This window comes from Parambassis ranga, chromosome 10, assembly GCF_900634625.1.
Source record: "Parambassis ranga chromosome 10, fParRan2.1, whole genome shotgun sequence".
NCBI lineage: Eukaryota > Metazoa > Chordata > Actinopteri > Ambassidae > Parambassis > Parambassis ranga.
The window spans coordinates 16,330,302-16,356,391 of NC_041031.1; the positions used below are offsets into that span (position 1 = coordinate 16,330,302).

The 26,090-nt window shown below is 39.2% G+C and overlaps 1 long non-coding RNA gene across 1 annotated transcript in view; it reads right to left on the reverse strand.

Moving 5' to 3' along the window:
* Nucleotides 1–26,090, reverse strand: part of LOC114443039 (uncharacterized) — a 72,933-nt gene that overhangs the window by 41,019 nt on the left and 5,824 nt on the right. The window contains exon 2 of the long non-coding RNA XR_003671399.1: nucleotides 19,195–19,284. This is a non-coding gene — a long non-coding RNA (uncharacterized LOC114443039). The remainder of the gene's footprint in view (nucleotides 1–19,194; nucleotides 19,285–26,090) is intronic.

Sequence of the window (26,090 nt, forward strand, 5' to 3'; positions counted from 1 at the left end):
TCTTAATCAGCAAACTGTCTAAAGGTTACTTTTTTCCCTACAAGTTCTTCTGAGGGGTCGTAACCTTTAACAATAAGCTCAAAATGAAACTCAGTCGTCTATGACCTTTCTGTCATCACTTGAATTAGCTGCTTCCTCCCCACTGAACAAAGACATCCATGCAGAGGGTGACAAGAAATGACCGTCATGCTTTTAACAAAAATTACATCAGTCATTGAGGCCGTAAGTCACACTCGGTCACAGCTGAGGGTTCAGGGCGCAGTGTAGCCACACACATTAATCCACAGCCTGATAACCCGTTTCCAGGTTGGATGCTGTTGGTCATGTTCAAGTGACACATTTCTGGTTGCATTAAACCTGGTGAGAGTTCCAAGATTAACTTCCTGTCACCAGCACCCTCCCATTTCTGGAGGTGCGCCCAGGGAACCGGTCATGAGACCACTGGAGGTGAGAAGAATTACCGAGTAATTCAGCTACTGGAACAAGTCAAGGCTCTATTCATAGACCAAATTGTCTGGCCTAAACATACAACATCAGTAAAGGCTGCAGATGAATGGGTGTAAAATCGGGGCAGCCATATTTCTAGCAGACTATTCTGAGTGACAGCTGACCCTAGCAGATGAATAACAAGGTGCCTGACTGATCTGGCTTTGCAATAGCTGGTTCAGCACATTGAGCTTGTAAAGCATTCACAGACAATATTAAATTGGCTTTGCACTTGGTGCCTGAGTATTTTTAGCAGGAGGAACAATAAGGCAGACAAGGAACCTTATACAGGGGGGGGAAGTAAACATAAACAGACAATAAAATAAACTGCATATTCCTTCTTTAATGCACCTAAGTAATTTAGATGCACAAACACAACCAGACGGACAGCTGTCATCCAGTTGATCTCAGCACAGTGGGTTCTACTGTGTGCCAGGACCAATGAGGACTGTGAAAGAACATTCATCAATAGTTTCTCAGTCTGCCCACACAACATCTGCCTCGAGTGAAGGCTTGAAAGGTCTGACATTCAGCCACGTTGCCCTACCACAAATAAACAGAAGGGGAAGTACAATCACAGCTTTATAATACACCCTTTCTTTAAGTAGATATTTAGTGTTCATCAATTAAAGAAAGTTTATTTGATCTGACAGATGAGTTGATATTGAGATTAGCACTGCAGCTTTCTGACCTTTCAGCTAATACAGACTGTTCATACCTCACTATAACAAGTACCAAGTTCACCAAGTTTGTTCACCAATGGCAGCTGTTTTCTGTACATCAACTGTGTAACAATAAGTCCTGCCTATTGATGATGCTTAAAGGTAGGGTAGGAGATTTCATTCTGATGCACTTTTTGTTAAATTAGTGTAACTTCTCTTTACAATCTGATAGCAACCGATTAGTTTGGCAGTTTCGCTTTAAAACGAAGAATATTAATCATCTGTGGAAGCTATAAAACGCTAAAAACATCAGCCATTCCTGCGGGGCGCCCCTGCGCGGAGTATTGGCTGGTTGGCTGCTCTCTTCCTGCTCTGTGCACACCAGAGAGGTGCGTGCATGATGGCCGAAGCCACAGACTGGTTGGGAGGCGTGGCTTCGGGGTAAGCTCCGTGTGTTTACTTTCAAAATCTGGCTGACTCTCACTGAGTTTTCAAAATCTCCTACCCTACCTTTAAGACAATCATCATCTCTTAAAACTCCACAGTTTGTTGTTGTTAGTTCTGACCTGTTCCCAACCAACTTTGCAACTAAAGGGACAAAAGTTCATGTCTAGTCTGTAAACTCCACAAGAGTTAAAAAAACAGCTGCTAGTAGCTAAAGCAGTAGAGTAGAGAGATTAATGGAAAGTAAATTGAATCACATAGTTCAGTTGGACAGAAACATGACTCCAAGGCAATGCTAATGTTGCTCTCTAATAGCTGCTGAATGTATAAATAGCATATGTGCTACATCTACTACAAAGGTGATAATATGCCAGCATGGTGTTTACAGCGTGTTTGTTACTCTTTCTTCGATGTCAGGTATTCACACTTCTGTTCAAACTATGCATAAAACACAGAAGCTGTTTAGTTCCCAGGCCCTAAAATATCGTCATTTTTGCTACACATATAAATTGATATTCTTCACAGATGGGTTTGAAGGTTTGCTAAAAAAAAAAGCCAGAAAGTGTGTAAGCTGCCACAAGAGCTTAAAAATTGACTATGCAGAGCAGAGTATCCATGGTGACACCATAACCCATTGTGACAGGTATCTGTCAACAGTTGTACCAGCAGCTGTTGTTCACTTTGACTGTTTCCATAGAGATTCAAATGCAGGAAAACTGAAAAATCTCAGCTGTGCCAGCTGTGAGCTCTATTTTGCACACACAGTTAGGCTGCGAGAGACATTACACACACACACACACAGTCAGTCCCCCAACACAGAGACAAACACTTGTGCATACAATCAAGCATAGCGAGCCACATATGAACACACAGGCAAAATACATAAAGACAAACATGCACGTACATACTCTCTTTGTTGCATCTGTATCACACTCAGCCACATACACTTCTGCATGCAGCAGTGAAACAGCTGTGCATCTTCTATGCCAGGGACGATTTATCAAACCAACACGTTCTGTGTAAATAGGCTTAAGAGGGGAATTGAAATCACTCAGATTCTGCCTTTTGTGCCGACAGTTTGGCAACAAGAGGCCACTAGCAGATTTTACGGTATCAGGCCATTTACTGAGACAGCAGAAGCTGTGTGAAAAAGACTGCTGGTGCAACACCGCTTCTGTTAAATGGCTTTTGCAGAAAAGTGGAAGGAGATCTACAAAATGCTAAAAAAATGCTTGTGTTTCCATTGACAACATAGATGCTAGCAATTTCCCCCTGGGATTAATAAAGTATTTCTGATTCGGTCATTGTGCACACATTGTGCACACATGCACATTTATGTTTACTTGATGCATTCATAGCTTATATTTTACGTTCCTTTGCATGCTCTTCTCAAATTGCCTATTTTGCCTATTTGTTCTATTTTTAATATACCTTAATATTTAATGGCATTCAGTGTGACAAAGTAAGAATTTCATTGTACAGGGAAACAATTTGAATTATCAAGGCAGGGATATTGCACTGTGGAGTGTTGCACTGTCAAGCCTGCACATCTGCTGTAATTACTTAATAAATTACTTTTAAGTGTAGGAAAGACTAAAGAAAGTCTGAAATAGATTCCTACCTGTGGCTACGACCTATAGACTACATGCAAATTGAAGACCTGCTTTTGAATGCCATTTTTGTCTGTCTAGCTCACACCGTCTGACAGCAGGATGGATAGTAGCATCCACCATCTCCACCATGATTTTGCAGGCTTTGTCATGTCTTATTTTTAGTTTTTTTTCACTGCCAATCCATCTCTTCTGTCATATATTCTGTTCTAAGATACAAAAAAGGATGGATAACCACCTGCGACTGGAAAATAAACCACAGCCAGGATGAATTCATAAATATGTAAAAACTGAATTTAATACAAAACTCAAAGGATTTAAAATTTGTATTTTATAATCTCAGTAATGAAGGTTAATAAAATGCAGACTATTTGCAGAAACCTACTTTTACTCTCTGAGCTGTGCAAAATGTAATAAATTCCAAGCTGAGCAAGTGACATTTAAAAGTGAGGTTTCTTTTAAAAAAAAAAAAATCATCACTACACTCTATGTGTCTTACTCATAATTTATAACTCTCAGTATTACCCGATAAAAAATATTTTGGGATAGTCATAGGAGTTGTAGCCCTGACATTTACATTTATAAGGTCACACTGTTTGATATTTTACATTTCTGCATGCAGAATTATAGCAAGCTGTTACTGTGAATCTACCACAATAACACCCTTTACCTCCCTCTAAATTTGCCACATGCTCTGCTTTTATCATGCATACATGCCTAAACTGACAAAATGTGAATGATGCTATCACATACATCACATCCTGAAAATATAACTCCGTTTCTAAATCTCTCTTTTATCATGATGCATATGTGATCCAGCCACACAGGCTTGTGTTTACTTACAGGTTGAACATGATCAGAGTGCATTCAGGATAGAATCATGTCATCAGTATTCATTACATCAGTGACAAGGAGAAAATTCCTTCTCAGTCTCCTTCTGTCATTTCCCCAGGCCTCAGGGAATTCACTGAAGGTTAATTTATTTAAATCCCCCATCCACTCATCTCTATTCCATTAAACTCTACTAATAAATCTTTGGTTTGCCATGTAATCTGTTTTCTACTGTCAAAGACCCAAGCCTCTGCTGCATTTCGCATGTATGCCTGTGAATATGTGCCCAGCAATAACATGGCTGCAGACAGGGTCATGTTCAATTCAGCAGATGTCATGTGTGTAACTGCGTGCAGTGGTCTGCCCTTTGAATGCAGCCAAAAAGCCGGGTATAATTAATCTAAGTGCAGCTCACGGTGGGGGCAATAAAATCAAAAAGCTGAACCCACTCAGAGGCAGCCAATGCTTTTGTGTCCCAGAGGTCCTGTAAAGTCTGAGCTCGTGGTCTGAAACACAATTTCCCATCTGCCCTCTCTCCTGTTTTTATCTGGGCATACCTCTCTGGTCATGATAGTGACGATTAGTCCAAGCTACAAGGGGACCTTGACTATATATTTACAAGTGCTGTATCATTATTACAGCATGTCATGTCAGTGCTACACAGATGCTGTTATGATAATGACTGTTAAAAAGCTCAGCTGTTGGTTTAATAGTGGGTGAAACCATTTGCAGTCTGCTGAAGAGGACATTTCATTGATGTCAATGTGTTTTTCGAAGGATTGCTAATGAAGGGGCAGAGGGGTTAGGACCAGAAAACGAGCTCCCAAGGACATCAAACCTGGTCTAAGAATGCCCAGTCTACCAGATATGGTGCATTCAGAACAAAACTGAGCATGGTACAATTGTCATGTGGCACCTTCATAAGGTTAACAGTCCAGCAAAAATTACTTCACAATATTTCTCATCTCTCATTCACGGAGAGGGCAATCTAAAGTACCTAAGCTGTACCTAGATAGTGCCCAGAGGTTTCAGTTTAATTCATTATGTTGAATGGGTCCTACACTAAAATGAAGACACAATCTGACAACCTGACCTGGACCCATTCATGTAAATATCTGCACCACAAACGCACCTTTGTTGAGTTTCCTCAATACAAAAAAAAATAATTCACCAACATAAAGAGCCTAGTCCTATTCCTACTTAATGCTTTCTCTCTGAATTCTTTGGACCGCTCGGTACAGCAGAGTGTACACATAAGTCATACCCTTTTTAATGAACGGCTGCCAGTCTCCTACTGACCCAAGCATTATCAGAAAACAGGTGTCCTGGCAAAAACAGCATCACACATCACTGAGGGAAAATATTTTCAGATTTAAATCCACTTGCCTAAAATGAATCATCCCAAGCTTTTTAAAATAGTACAGTTTGACTAACAATGGTCTGTAAATCAGCATAAAGCCAACATAACCAAAATACAGTATGTGTTAAATATCCACTTTGAGTGGATTTTTTTTGCATTAGAGCTTGAATAAAGCTATGCAAGCAGAAAATACTAGAATTACCATGCATTTCTCATATTACACACAATACACGTAACACTAGCTCTGAGTTTTGCATTTTTTTATACTTTATTGCTGTGTCTACCGTTTTGTGTTGCATCAGTTTCTGTCACATCAGCCAGATACATCAGTGCCATTTTTAATATCTAGAGCACAATAATTTCCTCTAAATCCTTTTTTTAGTGAGGAATGTGTTTTTCTGTTGCCAAGATATCCATCACATTAAATAGTTTGCTGTAGCTCCTTGATGAGTGTTTAATATTTTTGTTGGTTATGACCCTTGCCAATGTGTGGGTGTGTGCAGACCTTGGTTGATTGATGTTACTGGCTGTCCTACATGAACACGCATTTTTCAGCCAAAGGCAAAACTGTTTATTTCACTTGTGATATTTCCAAAAAGTAACTAAAACATGATGACGGCTGACATTTGAGGCTGTTTCCCTATGTTAGCAGGCCACTGTCAATCAAATCTGATCAAACTGTGTTAACACAGCCTTTAGAAAGTGTAAAAACTCTTATTTAATAATAACCAAGTGATGCAAATGCTCCTTGTACACAATTAAAATGGAATAATGATTCTAACCACAGAAAATATGATTAAATTAGAACTAACCATGGCTGAATATATGCAGTCTGGTTTCAGCAGTGGCCACAGTATCGGACTCACCACGCAGCACTGCTCCGCTTAGCCCGACCACCCCACAACATGCCACCAGCACATTCACTGCTGCTGTTCGAGTTTGTCTTTACTAAAGTACTAATCCCACTCTGCAGCCCTCCTCCCTCTCCGGACCCTTCATGGCATTTTCACTTCAATCAGACAGGAAGGACAATGAGCTTAACTCCTTTTTTTCTTTTTCTTTTTTTTTTTCCAAAATGAGTGTGATGATTACATATGATGAAATCTGAATCAGGAAGAATTATATCCCCTGAGCGATGACACAAGGGAGAGCTTTAGTGCCAAAAGCTTTCTTTCAAAAGAAGAGGCTTTCTCCTTTAAAGCTATTCCAGTCTGCAGTTAGTGAATAAGCTTGGGAAGTAGGATAGCCAGATGGCTGCTTGTAATTCGCTATGAGTCTTTGAGCTTTCAGCTTTCCAAACCTAATTCAAGTCACTTATTATTTTACAAAACCACTTGACCATATGTTTGATAACAACTTATCACATCACAACATGGTGAAAAATAAACAACAATATGACAAAGTCAATCAGTTAGATACATAAACAAAAATCAATCAAAATATAGTTGCAATATAAATCAAATGAAACCACTCTCATGCGTTTCCTTTGTTGCTGCCAGTCAAGCCAGTCAGCAGCCTAATAATTTGGCAGTGGATTAGTTGATTTGGATGATTGACAGGCTCCATCAGAGCCAACAGATTTAAGAGGCAGTACCAAAATGTGTGCTAGACACACTATTGGCTAATCACAAGGAAGCAAAAGCATTGTGAGCCAAATTACCGTTGCCTTACAAAGGAGTCTTGAACACACCCAGACATGTGGTCTATCTGAAGCAAGTATTTATTGCTCTCAAATATAACTTTTCATTGCAAAAGGGCAAAGAAAACCTCATTCGTTTCTGTAGCATGAAGTATCAGAGGGCAACCAATAAAAATGGGGCAAGTGGGTTGACTTTGATGTCTGACTTTTGCTCGGTGTTTGAGCTGTGTTTGGTGTGGGTAAATATGACTTACATGTGCTTGTAGTGGTGTTTCTCCTTTTAATGTGACATGCAATATTTTACATGATTAGTGCAGTGTTTTATGCTTTTTGTGTGTGTTTGGAGTTACTCCAAGTCCCCCCATTGGGGAACTCTGGGGTAGCACAGGTTAAATATGTATCAATTTCACTATTTTAGGATACTTTCAATGTCAAAAAAAACTTGTTTCATTGTGTCTTTTAAAATTTTAAGTGGCATAGTGCAGGCCTACGGTGATAAGTCTATGAACAATATTTCAGCTTCTGTCATGGTAACACCTGCACTGTGTTTGTTCAGTATAGAGCGCTGCTATCACTCACTCCCTGCCACACTGTCACTGAAGCCTTCCCGTCTTCATTCTGTTCTGCTGACTCTACCTGTTCTGATGATTATCCGCTTGTCTCGTGGCCCGGGCCTGTCTGTCTTACTCTTTTGGGTTTGTTTTTCTGTTTGCATTCTGTAAATCTCTATTTACCCTTGTAGGCTGTTTTGCCACAGCTTGCTTTGCTCCCTGCATCTACCTGCCTGAGACAAGCTGATACTGTTCATGCTCATGTCATGAAAATGTGAGAATCACTGCTTGTACAGTACTAGTTACAGTGCTAATATCAAAGAGTATATTTAAATTAATATCTTTTAAAGTCACACACTACTGGATTTTGCAAAAAATAATTCCCAGCAGACTTCAAAACAGGTGACAGCAGACTTACACAGACATACTATGTTACTGTAATTTGAGTATATAGATGTTTTTCTTCAGCCCATACAACCTGTTTTTCAACATGTGTACCAACAAAAAAGCACAAATATCTTACTAATTTATTCAGATGCCCTGGATTTTCAAGAATACATGCTGAATCAAAGCAGTGAGTCATTTTATGACAACACGAACAACAGAAGGCAAAGTGAATCACTATTAAAGTCGCTCCATAGCAAAGAGAAATAAACCATGTGGCATTGTACAGTGAATCAGTGCTGCTGCAGGACAAACAGATGGCTTCCATGTTGAATGGTTGTCCACTCTGTCCACTCTCAGGCTGTTTAAACTGTACTTTAAATCATGTGGCTGTGTCGCTCTGGTGAACACCCTCTCCTAAACAAACAGATGATGAATTTGAATCTTCTGCACCTTTTGGCTTATCATCTCCACAGAGAGGTGTGTAATTCCCTCAGCTACTTTCAGTTCCTTCCCTTCCTTCCCTTAAGGTACTATTAATACAAAACACATTTTAGGTCCACTTAATCTTGTAATAGATTTTCAGCTGTTTACATTCCTTACTTTTAGAATAAAAGGATGAAGACAAAACAAATATTATAAAAATATAAAATTACTAATAATTACGTTAAGTATTACTGTACAAATATTCTTTTCTTTTATAATTAATTTTATTATTTATATATTATATTATATTCACTGTCTAACTGATTGATACTGAAAAGCCATGTCTATTCATAAACCAACTGAATAACTAAACTACACTACCTTTAGCTGATCAAAGCTTTTTCAAATAGTGTGAGGTATCCACTACGCAAAATTTTAAGTGTGTGTACGAGGCATTGCATAGAGATCAGTAGGAGTTTTTTTTATTAACAACGAAAGACCTTCTGACACCCATGCTCAGCTTTCTAAATACTTCCTATAACCCACCTGGCCAATAGCAGCTGGAAAAAGCTGGGCTATTTCTGTGCATGCTGACCCAAATAAGACCCTTCACCCAACATTTCAAGAATCACCTCATATTGTCCATTTATAGCTGGTTTTATCTCCAGCAGCTGGAACTGCAAATGGTCACAGTGGAATCACAGTCAACAGTACGATCTCTGCCAAATGCAGTGACTTTCTGCCCTTCAGAACTAAATATATCATCACGAGACATTCGCTAACATTATAGAATGCAATATGACAAACACAGCAACAAACAAATCCAATTTCAGTGTTGCTAAATGATGGCTCTTGTCACACACTCAAATAAAACTGTATTTACTGAGTGAATGTTCGCAGGGGGAAATTAATGTAAATAATTAAACAGGGTTTCAAAGGCTTCTTGACAGGTTGTGGTGTGATATGAGGCAGGACAAACACGCACAAGCACATCCAGTAAGATTAAAAGCAGAATAAAAAAACTGGGGATGATATGTTAATATGAGTTGGCAGGCTGTGATAACTGAATGAATGTAACTGTACTGAGAAACAAAATAAATTATGTATTTGTCACATCATGGCCAATACCTGATCCACTTAATAAGGTCAGTACCAGTGCAGATTCCAAACCAGGAAAACAGACTGGTGCACTAGTGTCTATTTGTCTGCTGATTATTTCCAACCTCTGAAGCACATAATGATTGTGTCCTGATTCACTGGAAGTGATTTCCATAAAACAGCTGAAAAAACTTTTACAATGGACAAAATGAAAATACAGACAGCAAAAAAAGGATTTAATCCTTGCAATCCAGCCTTTGCATTCTTTCTAATAATACACTTTCTTATTAAAACATAATTTAAAGCAATATGTTAATGAGGAAATTCTTCACTTGCCATCCTGAAAGTCACACTACTTCAACCATGGGATGTGTGCTGTACAGTTTTAATTATTCGAAGGATTACTTGAGGCCTATTTCTCATCTTATCCAAACTATAATAATAGAGGAGTGTTGATATAAAAAGAGAGCTTAAGCAGCTTAACCTCTTTTCACTCAGAAAAGATCACCCAGGGACATGAATCATGCAATGATTATTTGAGAAAAGACTGAAATAACTGTATGAATGCGGTAGAAAAAGACAACACCTAAAAAAAATAAACAAATCTTATGGAAATCCACAGCCATGATTGTGTAATAATTTCCTCTAGTTTAGCATTGAAATGGCTCTGCAGGAGTTATGACGGTCATTGCGAATTCAAATGGCAGTAATTATTATAAAAGTCCTTCATTGGTGCCCTTTGTTTCATTTTATGGCCATAGTCTATCACTGCATTCTTTACAAGACAGAACCAGATGTGGAAAAAAGTGAGACAATACAAAGACGTGATACAAAAAACTAAATAATTAATCCAGAACAGTATGTATGAACGATCACTGTTCAGACACCTGATCCCTTCTCCTCACACCCTTAGATGACAACACTGTATGCTATTAATAGTAGTGGTATTACACAGTTACACTGTGTTTTCCTATTGGTTGTTGTGATCTAATGATACGATTCCGCCACAATAAACTGTTGTGGGTGGCATAGCAGATTTGTTAACAGTAGGAGAAAAAAACAATTTAAAACAAATGAAATGAAGCCACTGGGAGCTAAATGATTCATAGCATGGGATAATGAACCAGTGGTTTTCGCCAGCTTGAGTATTCATGTTCATGTAGTTACAATCGTCAATATGAGAACAAACACTTAACACAAAATCAAAATCATTCTGCCAACACACATGGCAAGGAGCCTACAGAATGAGCACTTTCCAAAGTGTGGGGAAAAAAAAGTTCATTGTACTGTTTGTGAATAGAGACGTACTAAAATGTTTCAAATTTCTACATTAGTCAAAAAAATGTTTGTTTGCTTACTGTAACAGTGGACTGAGAGGGAAAATAACATCTTGTGGTTTCAGCTTCTTAGAGGCAGTCACAGTACATTGACCTGGTTTTCTCTGAAACTGTTCATTTGAGTAACCACAGTGGGGAAAACTGCTTTGGGCCCTTCAGGCTGTCATAAGAAAAGAATAGAAGAGCAGCAGTTGGCATCAACAGTGCTTCTTTATTTTAGGGCAGCTCTGCAGCAAGAATGCAAGATAATTAGCAGTGACAAAAAGCCATCTAAATAAAGAGATTGCATGGAGGGCTGTCAGGTTTGCACTTTCTTGCCTTACAGATGCTTTCCAACTGCGCTTATCCCTTGATGAGCAAGTCACATCAAGCTAACGCCAGCGGCAGCGCAGTGCAAAGTCCTCTGACCAGCGCCAGTGTAACACATTTATAGTGAGTGAAAAAGAGGCAAATGTCTCAGCCAATTATAGGAAGGGCTGATGAGAAGACGCTGCTAGACACAAGCTACAACAATGAACATAAAAGCAAATTAAGTCCCTGGCTCTATATTTGTGCCATGAAGCTCAAGATCTGAACACCACCTGACTTGACCTACCTAGAACTAGAATGTATATAGTGGGTTTTTGTGTTTGTTTTTTTTTTACTGTCCTACCATAAATAAAGAAATAAGCATTTTTTTTAGTCAATCAGTTTCTTACTGAAATTTCTGATTTGTGGGTTAAATCACTGATAATTCATCAATAACACCAGCAATACTAATAATATTAGTACATATAACACAGATATGGAAATATACATGCATGTGTTACAAACACACAATTATATTGTAAACAACAGAGTATCCTGAGTGCCATTTACAGTGTTGATTTACAATGACAGCTGGTTTTTAAGGTCTATACTCAGAAACAAACAGCCCACTACTTCACAGCAGTGGCATACTACACTGTTACTGTCAGAAACAGAACTGATATAGACACAAACATAGCTCTCAGACATGGACTATCAACCAACAAAGCTCACTATAAAAGTCTAAATATCCCAGTGAGCAGAAGAAGAGGCACAGAAGCCATACAGAATAATTACCCTGCAAGACCATTAAGCTTAAATGTAAAAACCAGCCTGTTTTTATGTAAATTGCTCTTACAATGTGACTTATGTTTCACTTGAAAGCTCTCTGGTTGACACCTATGATTAGTTATAGCAATGTAGTGTAATAATAGGCATTTGCACCTGGGATTCGCCCAGAGGTATTACTCTGTTCTATTGTTGCCTCCCGAGCAACTACACTGGAGAAAAAAGAAGGCAAAAAAACCCATCCTTGAGGCTATCTAGGTAGTGACCACTGCAATATGAAATGTTTTTTTTCTCCACATATTTTCTCAGCTGGTGTAGATTTATAAATTAAGTCAGCCACTTATAATGTTCTAACATACAGTACTTTTAATACATATATGGCTCTCATAAGAAAATTGAAATATAATACCCTTTTTCTCCTCCTAGAATTTCTTACTTTTAAAGGTTTGTGTATTCTCCTGTCTTTCAGATGTATTCAGGTTTAATGTAAGACTGTCTAGGTCTCTGACAGCTCATCTCTTCAAAGGCTTTTGTCAGCTAGTTGCTCTGCAGGGGGATTTGAACAGCTAGGTCCCCCACAGGAACAAATCTGCCCTGGGCACATCTCTCATCTCCACATTGGTCTGTTTAGCTGCAGGCTACATGTCCAACTAGAGAAAATGATAGCATTCTAAAAAACTTGAACGCTGTCAACAATGCACACTGAATGAAAAGTCTTATCATTCAGACTGACAATAAGAAAATATGGTAATTGGCCACCAGTCTAATGTTGTGCCCACTGAGATGACCATTGCAACCCAGAAACCCAGGGTTAAGTGTCTTGCCTTGCCTTGAGCAACTCAGTGTTAACTGTTTTGCCCAAGGACATGCACAACATGCAGCTGGCTCGATCAAACTGCCTACCTCACGGTTTAGTGGACAACCACCTAAGCCACTTAGGATGCCTACTGGTCCACTCAAATTCTGTCAAAAGAGGTTCCAAGCACTGTCCGAGCAGCGAGATCTGTTAATAATCAAGCAATGAATGTACTTGTATGTGTTGCATTTTCTTTGAAGAATTGTGTACTGAGAATCATGTGTACACTGACCAGTACGATATGCTTAGGCTCTACCCACATGCATCCCTTTAGATCAGACCTGGGCAAAGTACGGCCCGCGGGCCACATCCGGCCCGCTTGCGTCTTCAATGCGGCCTGCGGACTCGTACACACAATAGAAAAAGAAAAAAAAAAAGAAGGCATCAAAAGTCAGCTGTCAGCACGGCATTACCGGTAACGTCTTTCCAACCCTCCTTGTGTCTTCCACGCTGCTGTACTGCTTCATCCCATCTACTCTTTGGAGAGACACGGTCGCGCTGTGTACACTTTAAAAATGCTGCGCCACTATGCTGAAATGTACGGTAACGCGAGAAGAAACGCCACGGCGCATTCAGATGTTACCGCGGTGCTGCAGCCGACATCGTCATCTGCTCTTAAAAAGCTCAGACCTTGTCCAACTTTCAGAGCTTTGGGATTGTTTTTAAAATTAGTTTTAACTCTAATGGTTTTCTTCTGTAAAAATATCTTTACATCATCTGTGCTGCTCTGCACTCTGCGGGAGTGTTTTTCAACATACAACCAGCACACACTCAGTGGACCTGGACACACACAGAGGACAGAGGAGTGAGCACTAAACACACAGACCAGTTCACATCATCAACACCCTCCGCCACACATTGATTCTGAGCCTTTTTTCCGCCAATGCGACTTTATAATAACGCTATCTTTCCATTCATTCAACTCCACGCAACTCTCTCTCTCCCTCCCGTCCGCGTTCACACACACGTACACACATAAGCGCGGATATGTTCACAGAGAAGACGACCAACGTTCTTGATAATGGAACATCGCGCACCCTAACTCAGCACAGACAGAGCTGGTAACGCAGCAAACATTATAGGTGATTTAAGGTGAAACGCGGTTGCGGTTGAGATAAACTACGTCATATGACAATAGTCACATATGAATAATAACATCAAAAGCTCAGTTAGTTGCCTTTAGTAGTTCCATATATCTGATTATAGTATTAATGCTATTAATGTATTTATGTGGTTATATCACATTATTTATTTTAACCTTTATTTTACCAGAAAATGTCATTTTACAAAACAAGAACAGGCTGATATATGAGGTCAGTGTTGACTTCATATAGTGAAATAAAAACCTTCAGCTTCAGATGTTTTTGTATGTTTTTGTGGCCCTTTGCTTTTCTAATGGAAGTCTATGTGGCCCTCGCAAAAAAATAATTGCCCACCCCTGCTTTAGATAGATGAGTTTAAAAATAAAGCCTAGTTTGTGAATTTCAAACAATACAAACATTTATAAAAATGATTCCTTGTTCCCTTTATCTTTTCTTTGAATTACGGTAAAATCGAAACAATAATGACAATTATAGTTCTGTCTCTGGTCTCTATATCATAATAAATGATCATTATTCTTCTCGAGAGCCTTGTAGTTGTCTACAAGGAACCCCTGAGTGATGCCACAGCCCCAAATGCCTGATAACCATGGTGATGGCTTGCCCTTGCCCACATCCTCATTAGGAAAGTACAGGACAAGGAGTAAGTTGAGTAAACAAGCAGAATCCATTCCATTAATGGCTGCAGGCTCCCCTGCCACAGCACCATTAATTATCTGGTCTTACAGAGAGATTAGATGAGAGAAAACAACAAGCCTTGTGCCAGCATCTACTGCCTGAAGGTCTGCTGACTTTTTAATTAGATAGGAATTCCAAGTGAAGCTACAACATGACCAAACTCCTTCAATCATTCATTTCTGCCTTTAAGTATTAATATTGTATAAGCATGGCAATCTCTGCTTCTGGGTTTACTACTGTATTTATTACAGAGTTTTTTAGCTTTTTTTAATTTGGGGTTCCCCATCCAGAGCAGGGAGTGCCTATTGCATCAGCTAAGAGCTGTGAACAACAAACAAAACACTGGTATATACTGCTGCAACAGAAAAATAATGAATTAGTAACTCTAGTCATATAATATGGGAATAAACAGCATTTTGGACAGCCCCTTATTACCCACCACAAAACAGCAAAGAAAATCAATAATAGTGATGAAATATTTCTAAACAGTCAAAATGGCAACTTTAAATTACTACAGCAAAGCGTGTTTAAACCGATCAGGGTCAGCTCATAGTCACCTGCAAAGCCTCTCATCCAAACAACCCACAAAAGACTAAATAAGGTGAGCTGTGGCTTGTCAATTAGGACCTATACATTCTCACACATGTTAAAATAGTGCCTGTGTGGGAAAAAAAGTGTTAGTTTTATTGAAGATGTACAGTATTTGAATGGTTGAGTACAGAGATACCATATGTGTGTGTTGCATTGAGTGTACACATGTCTTTAAAACAACAAAATCAACAAAAGAGGAATGTGTGTCACCGTGAGGACTACACTGCCATGATGCTGCCTCTCTATGTATATGCATGTATAGAGTGCAGACTCCAGGCAGATTTTGAAATACACAAACACCTACATATACTGAGACAGCTGCAGAAAGTATGAAATGGGCCTTATTCGGTGCTGTAGGAACCATCTATGAAAAAAACTTTTTGTTATGTCTAACAACTAAAATACAGCTATATGGTCTTAGTTTACCTACATGCTAAGAGCAAAAATATGCTAAGTACACATGGAACTTACCCTGCAAAAGTGAAAAATACCTCTGCAGCTGTGCAAAGCTGGTCTGCACACAGAACTCTCTAAATAGTGTAGACAGTAAATGGAACTAGCTATCATTCCTTGTAAGGCACATTGCTGCAGCATTGTTGCTCTGTAGGTGCACTCTTCAATAATATGATAGGGTGTCATCACATTGAGACTGTGAAAACATCTTCAAAGTCATCTCATCTTTCTTCAGGGCAGTAAAGAAGGTAATATAAGTGCAGTGCACAGTATTGCATCAATCACTGTCAGAAATTCTATGAAATAATTTCAGTACTTTTAATAAGCAACTGTAAATGCCCTTCATTATTGATATCTTCAGTCGATGTAAGCTGTGTGCTATTTGTTAGATTTTTACAGCCAAAGTGGGCAAATGACCTAGAAATACAGCAAACATTTATTATATCAGTGATGTAATAAATCACTGTGTTTGTGCTGGTCTCTGAACACTGCTGCTCTGGAGGTGGTTTTCCTTATTACTGGTTCAATTGTTCCTCTCCCTCTGGAATTATGTTCCTTTATGGTTTCATTTTTAATGTCTGTGCAGATCAGATTTATTCTATTTATTTTCCTTGTTCTTTTTCTGCAGTATAAGAAGGGTTTCAGATCATGTGACAGTGACACAGTTTAACAAACTGAGTTGATTAATGGACAGGGTATAAAAGTGTCTTCTCTTGGTTTATTTACCTGTCCCTGTGGAAATAGTCTAATAAAAACTCCCCCAAGTTACTTCCAACCTTGCATCCTGCACCTCACTTTTTTTTCAAATCATCAGAAACATTTAATCCTAACCTCTGTGATTTATGTGAAGTTGTCTGAACCTCAGCAATACGCTTTAAAATACAGCAATTAGAGTATTTATACAGGCTTATGGCATGCTCAAGGTCATCTGTAGGGGGATGCATGTGCATAAATTGTTTGTGTGTGTGTGTGTGTGTGTGTGTGTGTGTGTGTGGGGTGAACACCAGGCTAATTGAATATAAGGAGCTGTATGAATACTGGTGAACCACAGGGAGTAACAGATGTGAGACTTGACAATTAACTGCAATATTATTTGAGAGTGAAAATGCGTGTGAATTAGTGAGTACAGCTTGGTGTAGTCCCACTGACAATTGAGCTTCCTAGCTCTTGCTGCTTCTGTTTCTCTTTTGAACACACACGTACACAGTAGCTGGCTTATTGTTTGCATGTTTCTGAGAAAAAGCATTTCAAAGCACATAGCCCATTGCTTTTTTGCATACGAGTGCTGCCCTCCCTCTATTGTGTGCTATAATTTAAAGGGGTTACTGTATTGACAATCCTCTGTGGTCATGCAATAGAAGTATGGGTTCATATAGATAGATCTGTGGTTCTATGTATATGTGGGAGCCCTAAAGATGTTTAAGTGTAGCAGATGTCGTGCAGAGATAAGAGCAGAGTTTCACTAATGAGCACTTTGATGTGAAGGCAAGGGACAACAATATATTAACTAATTAAGGATAAGAATCCTTGGCTCTGATTAAGGGTCTGAATAACTGTTTGCAAGGATACAAAATTAGTCACCATCAGATTTAAGCCTACACTCAATGACGTTACAGCACAAAACTCATAAAGAAAACAAGTTTGCAGAGATTAGTATGGATGAGGAGATGATTTGACTCTGTTTATGGAAGCGAAATGCTTTTGCTAGGAGTGCAAATCCCTCTGGAAGGAGCAATTTGGTTGCTGTTTGTATCTTGCTGCATTTGCATCAGTGTTAACAGTCCATCCAATCAGACGATCCAGAGCACATCTACAGTGACATCACCCGCTCCATATCTGCCAGCGGCAACAGCGGATATCATTCACGACCCCATCAGTAACAAAACTCCCACACTCACATTCTGTTTTGTCTTTAATAAATCAGCCCAGCAACACCCACATATTCCTGTGGCCTTCAGAAAGGGAATTTATCATTCAGCTGTTGACCAAATCTGGCACACCCCAAGCTGTGCCGACAACAGCGGGGGAGGTTACACACATACTGTTGATTTATTGGCATGATATACTGGACATAGCCAAATAAAATATGTTCCACAGGACATAAGCCATTTATCTTGGAGTTGTCACAAACCAATCTTCACTGCAAGGACAAGCAGAAATTGAAGTAGGGAAAACACAGTAGCAAGTTGACCAAGTAAGCAAAGCAGCTCCCTAAAGGCCTCACTTCACTCAGCATACGAGTGTCTTAAACTGAAGCTGCTTTTCAATAAATCCATCTCAAGTTTACATACCAAAGTAACAAAAGACGTTCTTAAAAAAAAGTCAGAATGACAAAAAACAGGCTTGATGGCTCAAATATCTCCAACAGCTACAGTCCTGCTGCAAACTAATACTTTAATTATACATTTCAAAATCATTAGACCAAGAGGATGGCAGGATTCCTGGGTTTGGATTCTCATTCTGCTGGGAGGTGAGCCACAGTGTGCTGGACCTCTATTTCAGTCCAGACAAACACTAAAGCCAATTCTTTGAGAGAAAAGGAACAGATTTCTCCAAGCATATGGAATCTCAGCAGGGCCTCAATAAAGCATGCTGCTGGTATTGCCCTCTTTTCCTACAGAAAACAATTAATCCTCATTTCTCCCCACCTTTGTACCTCTTGTTTGGCACAGGGAGACAAAAGATCAGGGGGAAAAAAATCTGATTTAGCTAGACCCTATCACATTTTCTTCTCCTATGAACCAGAGGATGCAGTACCACAATTTCTCTGGCAGCAAACATAGTGCCCATTCTGCCATAATAAAGAGCACAAGACAGAGATGGAGTGAGAAAAAGGTCATCTCATACTGTGCTATGCCATATGTTCTGACCTCTTCATTCAGTTCAGATGGCCTCAGGTTTTATGAAGTACAAAAACTCTGTGAATGACATTCCTCTTGATGTCTTCCATCTCCCCTGCTCAGTCCTTGTAAATGGACAGAACCTGTTGATGCAGTGCTATGAGAGCCAAATGACTCATACGATCCTACAGCACATTTGTGATTTCACCAAAACAAAAAATAGTTTAATGCAGTTTTGAATGCATTTTGATGAAGAAGTATATCACACAACCTAACCTAAAAGTTTATAATTCCAGTAAATGATGTAGTTCTTTTGTTATAAGAGGTATCGGTGTGACGCACACCAGTGGGTATTGCTCATTAAAAGCTCCACAAAAGGTAAGAAATAAATGCTGATGCTCCCCTGGTGCTCTCTGTTGTGTCAGTTACTCGGTATCTACAAACTACCTGTGACAAACTGCCCACTACTCACTGAAATATTGTCCATAAAGCCCAATGCCACTATAAACCTGAAGCTGTCAGCTGATTTGTGAATCCAATTACCTTCCTCCCTGTAATGGGTGTGTTCAGTGCAATGATGTAAGTCAGCTGCTGCTCGCATCTGTCAACAGAGATTCAGCTTTGCCTTGAGACAAACAGCAACTAGCACTGATAACATAAACATCAACCTCACAGGAAAATGTTTAGGGTAATACATGTAGAGTATGGATCATGAGATATATATGAAGTATATGAGTACAGCTCAATTTTAGCAAATCATACTGGAAAACTTACGTCTTGTTGGAATGTGCCCAGGTATGCTGATCAGCAGGGATCCATTAACTGTTGTTAAAGAGGTGTCAATGCCCCCTGATGGTGCCATTGCTAGGAACAAAACAAACAAAAGATATTAGCATGCTAACTTATTAATGTAAAATTAGACTGTGAACATGGAAAAATTTATATATTTAGCACTACAGCCGTGGTGCCACACAGCCCTGCTATCATGATAGTACATGGTTGTTTGATAAATATATACAATAGGTTCTTTATTAAGCTCATTTTTCAAAATGAATGTGGCATTTTATTACATTGCAACACAAAGCACCTAAATTGAAAGGTCATTCAACACATTCACACCATGCTGCAATGGTGAGATGAAGTAATGTATGCAGTGTGTCTGGAATGGGATATGCTGAAATCAGTAACACAGAAAATGGTGGGATGAGCGTTTGCCGACAGGTCTGTGAGAGGACAAACTGTAGGTACACAACAGTTGGCATCGGTTGACATTTGAGACAGAGAGACAGGCTGATGACAGGGAGATTATCTCCACTGGAGCTGCAGCTCAGTGGGAGCCGTTCACTACAGCTGTGATGCTGCTTGGGGAGCATGACAAGGTCTACTAGGAAACAACTTTCAGAGACACAGTGGAAATTAAGAAGCAAATTGTACTCATGTCTACTCAATAAAAATACAGAGATGGAGGTGGAAGGATCATCTCAAAATACAGGGGGGGATGATAAGCAGGAATACAACCATGATAACTCAGGTTCCCATGGGTATCTGCCACCTGCAGGGGGCCATGGTCAGGCCAGTTTGATGTTAAATGCTAAATGTGGTGAAGTAAAAGATGGAGTGTATGAGGGAGGGGAGGTAGGACAAAGGACAGACTCCTACTGTGTGTGTGTCAGTGTTAGTTTTCCTCCTGTCTTGTGCTGTCGACAGTTTTCTTCCTGCCTCTGGCTAACATTAGATGGATTATAGCTCTATTTCACTCACTTATAATTCATCTAATTAAATCCTGGTTTAATATAACTGTGTTCAGTATTTTTGCCTCATTAGCATCAACAACAAATGGGGATCTTGACATTCAATTTTTTGATGTTGCTAAAGGCCAAGTGCACTGAGGAAGATGTTGACCGTTTTTCTACACATACAGAAAAAAAAAATCATTTTATCTCACTGCTTTTATATATCCTCAGGCCCTTACAATAATCAGAGGAGGTATCTGAACTGTTTGAGAACTGCCGCATAAAGAGGGATTCAGATTGGGTTGACCCAGGTGGAGGTCTCCTCAGCTCAGAGACGAGGCCAAATCAATGAGGGGAGAGGTGAAATGCAGACAGCAAACCCTACCGGGAAGGTGTTTGGATGCAGAACCACAGGCGGAGAGGACGGATCAGAATGTAGATGAGAATTCACATAGTGAGAAGACTGCAAGGACTCACATACGCATGAGAGGTGAATAAATGAACCCTGACAGGAACCATAAGAGTTGATGTGTTTGACTGGGTTCTTGTTTCTTCCATCTTTATGACATTATTTTCATTTTTAAAAAGATACTGAGTGACAGTGTGTCAGAGAAACCCCTAGAGAATTACAGGTACTAACACTTTTAGAAAGCAGACATACATGGTGCAGGCCTACTCACTGCAAGCTGAACCCACAGTGAACCCACTCATGGGACAGCTGTCAGCCTGCTTCTGCTTCTCACTGTTAACCAAGACAGCGGTGTCCATGTAGCTATACATACAGCATCTTAAGAAACATAGGGTTAGAGTCCAGTGAAAGGGCAGCCTATCATCACCAGTATGTAGACAGATTTTTAAGGCAAATTAAAAACCAGCAGTGTTTCCGTTTTTTTATATTCAAGCAGGTCAAGTACAATATATAGCTTGAAATGCTGGTGAACGGCCTGAGGTTTAAAAAAAAAATAAGGTTACATTACGTTACGTAAAACTGAAAAGAAATGTAGATTGCAGAAACACTTTAGGGAACAGAAAATGGGTCAACAACTTCAAGCTGTTCTGCAGCAATTTAGGTTGATCAAGCCTTGAACGTTGGTGCTACCAATTCCTACAGGTGTTCGAACTTTTCCTGGTTACGTACAACCCTGTGTCTGCATAACAGCAGTCCTGTGAGCATTATTTGAAAAGCATAGTACTGCAGAAAGTAGTGTGCTGCAATAAAAAATAATGAGAAAAAGGACATTAACATGGAGAAGAGACAGACCATCATAACACTTAAACATGTAGGTCTTTTCTACAGACAAATTGTGGAGCAAGTCAAGTACAGGAGTCAACATGGTAGCAAAAAGCTTTTTGCACATGTAAAGTTAGCTAAGTCAACATCTTTTTGATATTGGGAAATAATCTGTAACTCAAACACAGATCTGTTCCTAAACTTTTCCAAGTAGTTTTGTTGCTTATATCTAACAAATAAGTGACTAACCAAAGGTGAAAGCAAAGAGTAGAGCTAATATCGCCACCTTCCATGGCTCTCCATTCGAAATTAGGTCATTAACTTATGAAGGTCAGACAGAAGAATTGCATGTTACAATTACCATGTTCACACACATTGATTTGTGTCTACAACAATGGAAGTAAGCTTAAATAATGCTGTATCATCAGCAACCATCAACACTCTCAGTTAAAGGGAAATAGACTGCAACATGCAGAACAGGACTGATCAGACACTATAATAAAAAAAGAGCAAATAAACTAAATACAAAATAAACAGGATTACTACATTCTTACTGCAGCATTCAACCTTTGGGTAATTTGATGTGTTTACACTTGCCTGATTGAAAACAGAAATGTCAATATGATGTATCAAAACAGCAAAGGAAAAGTGAATAATAATCACACAGACAGGACAAGTTTCTGATTTCATTCAGCTATCACCCAAAAAGATTATATCTGACTGAATAAAAATAAGACATGCTGACTTTTACTGATCAGAAAAAACCAGGGCAATACATTAACAGCTTGAATGGAAGCTGTTTTGCTTTCCTATTGAAATGTTACACCAGTGATGTATCACTTCCTTGTAAATGCTGACCAAAATCCATTCCACAAGATGACTTCAAAAAAGCAACTGGACAAATTGTGGTCTGTAAATGTGCTGAATGCACAAAAATCCAGTTATCCAAACAGCAGGAGTCTGACTGACCAGGCTCACTGAGGTAAACACTCAGGTACAGGACTTCTTTTGAGTTCACACAGTGAGTCCTTCATTGAAACTCAAAAATACATGTCAGATAGAGCTTCTTCTATGTATTTGAAGGGGGTCAGCACAATGGGGGTCTGTCAGTGAGAGTGTTTACAGCAAATAAGGCAAATATTCCAATACATGATTCATAGAAAAAGCTCTCTTGTGTAAATGGAAAATTACCAAGCCGCCATGAGGTTCCTGCGTAATTCAGGACTTCTAAAATAAATGCCACTTCTAATCTGAGGTAGCTCTGATTCCACAAACAAGCCTTCCATGGCGATTTGACTTGAAAATAAAAATCCACTCTGGTTCAGCGAAGCATGGATGGATGTTCTTCATTCTGTGCCAGACTGCCCCTAAGGACAAGAATAACCCTAAGACCAGAGAGCTTTACCTGCACTGTTGGTAATGTGTTTGCTTCAAAAGTGTGCAGCCCCCCCCCTACCATTAGGCTTTGTTTTTTTTTGGTGTTCAGGCTATTTCTGTGTCATAGTGTTCATGTCCCTGTTCATCCTTAAGCTGCCATCAGGGCCCCTCAAGGCATCCAATGTCTATTATGTTGGAGACATGGCTGCCTTTCAGACAAGCAATCTCACTGGAAGCTGCTTTTTCCTCGGCCAAACCACTGAACCACAACCTCATGCTCCAGCATTGTCCCTACTAGAAACAATGACTAGGAAAACAGAATTTTGCATGAACATCATCATCTGTAAATCTAACACCTGGATGGGTTAGAGGATGTCTGATTTGTTCAATTATTGTCCAATTGAAACATTCTTGCACCAAAAACATGACCTGATTTGAATGAAGTAAAAATAATCCATGAAAAGACTAATACATACATGTAGAGAAATAAAAGTTATGACATAATGTCACAGAGAACTGTGGAGAAGAAATGGCAAGCTAAATCACAAACTACACCAGAATCAGTTCAGTTGTCTGCTTTTTATGACCATATGAAATGACTAGTTTTATACTTATTGATCTTTATACTGATTTAATAACAATATGAGTCAATAAACACAAATACTGCTGTATACAAAGAACAGTGACTTCCTTTAGAGAAAGGCACTACAAGCTACAAAGCATTCCTTTAAGCAAATCTGCTTAGTTTGTATTTTTCAATTAACAGTTAAAGGCAGCTGCTTGTGCTCAGATATCCTACATAATGCATGCTGCAGTCTCGATCCACTGTGCAGCAGCCTCAGCAGCAGCAGCAGCGGGCACGGTCTGATATACTGTGCTTCACCCCTACAGTAATTCATCATAGCCTGTGTTGTGCTATTTCCAATTGTTTATCCTGGCATTGCTGGAAAGAGAAAAATGCCAGAATCACAGCAAAATCTCAGCATCACTTTGTCTCTTGGGAGAGGCCACTGTGCAGTTACACTAAGACTGCTTACAGTATCACTGCTCCACTGCCACCACAACAGCATCCCCCTGTTCTGAAAGGCACAGAAACTGGGGGAAGGAATGTACTGCATTTTAGTCCAGGTCCTGTTTTTTTTTTAAACAGCAAAGCCCACAGGAGGCCTGATGTTTAGCTGGGATGCAGCTGTCTTATGTTCACAGTTCAGGTGGAATCTATCAATCCATCTCAGGCTCAGTGTCTGTCCCTCCTATGACACTGAGGCTTATACTGACGAGCTAAGGTGAATTCTGATATTGATGTAGCACTGCAAGGGTTTCTATCTGTGTGAGAACAGAAATAAAAAGTGTAATCAAAGACCTGCTCTCTGGTGAACAGTCTTATCCAGCTTCTTTCATCGTGTTCCTTCTTCTCATTTCACTGTCACCTTTAACACACTTAATGCTTATTTCTCTTCTTTTCTACAGAATCATCTGTCCATGTTTTCAATCCGACCCTTTGTAACTCATCACTCGTTTGCATACACAACATTTGCATATGGGATATCTTTCCACATGCTGATTTACCACACAAGCTCTGTGACTAAACTGATACCAGTTTTACTAAAATGGACTTATCGACTGAATTTGCCACTACATAATACTGATTGCACAGCTTTGCAAACCACCAAAAGGTCAGAAAGCTGAACAATCAAACCATTCCAAAATGGAGTTTCTGGCAAGCACAAACATAAAACAACCATTGCCTTATAAAAGTAAGCCACAGGTAGAAACAGCAGGAGTGGTGAAACAATGAGACAATATGGAGATTAAGTTATTACCTCGACTCTGGTGCAGCTCCTGCACCTGCTGTTTCAGAGTCCCTACTTCCAAATTCAGTATGTCTAGCATGATACTTTGTCTTTGGAGTGATTAAGAACAAACAGCTCCATCAATCAGGTGGTGGAGTCCCAGAGAGCTGATCCAAAAACACCTCGATGCTGCCATGTTTCTGCTGACTCTGCTGACACCCACAGTGCTATATCACACAATCTTTCACATTGCTGTTCCAGTGAACTAATTTCGAGACAGGTAAAAATGACACTTATCTGCAATCTGTATCTCACCTCACAAGACAAGACCACGCAGCAAGAACAATCAGACAGATGCTGGGTATTTAAAACCAAACATAAAAAAAATAAATAAAACTGTTTTCATGAATGCACTGGAAAATTAAACAACACCTGTGGCCTGACAATCAGGAGCTGCTTTGACAAAAAAAAGCTGACTGCAAATTGTGGCAACGTAAAGTCTCACGGATAAATGTGTCCCACAGGGTTCTTGCATTCCTTCAAATGTGTCTCAAGTGTGGTGTTTGTTTTAATAAGTTAAACATTTCAAAATGAGCAAAAAGAAAACAATTTTAAGTTTCAATTTGTAGCTTGCAACGGTTTAGTAAATCAGCTCCCAGAGTGAATTCCCACTTTGTGTAATTACTCTAATATCATGTTCATGTTAGACAATTTCTGCTTTGGAACAGAGTGTGATAATGTCTTGTTCTGCTTCATACTCTTAAGCAAAGCTCCACAAAGTTTATTTTCACTTGAAACAAAAGCTAAAATTGCAGTTGATTAGAGCAATTTTCATTTTCACTTTTCTTGTCATGTTATTTTGTTCCACTGATTAATCTTACGTTGGCATTTTTGCACTTAAAAAATCATCAGAGTAGGTAAACTGTTGAAGATTCTGCCTGTGAGCGACAGTAAAACTGACCTTCTTTTACCAAGCAGTCTGATGTGTCCTATGCCAGGCTGTTTTATGTTAATCAGACAAGATAAACCTCCCATCTTAAAGCTCTTTTTTTGGCCACATTGAAAGATTTACATGCACAAATACAGATTACACCATCTACTACTTCCACTACTGCCATTTTCCAGGTAACAGAAGATGAATAACAATAATAAAAACTGTAAAGACTGTAAGCAATCTGCACAATTATAATTCCATCCATGTAGCATCACCTCTAATCATATAAAATATACATAAACTGGGATAGAAACAGCTGTTTTTATCTGTGAAGCTTCAGGTAATTATTACACTTTTTGCTACTTCTTAATTATTTACCCTTACTTACCGGTATTCACTTTCTTTCAATTTCTTTACAAACTAGTGTATCAATTTCTTGATGCTCTGGCAGATCACACACAAAAGCAAACTGCTGAAGTATAATGTAATGTCTGTATTTACTACTGTGCATCTTATTTCCACTGAGGGGCTGGTGAAGTACATAATTCTAATAATTCTAATACTGCAACGTTCTTTTTTCATTAAATGTTTGAAATGTTTTT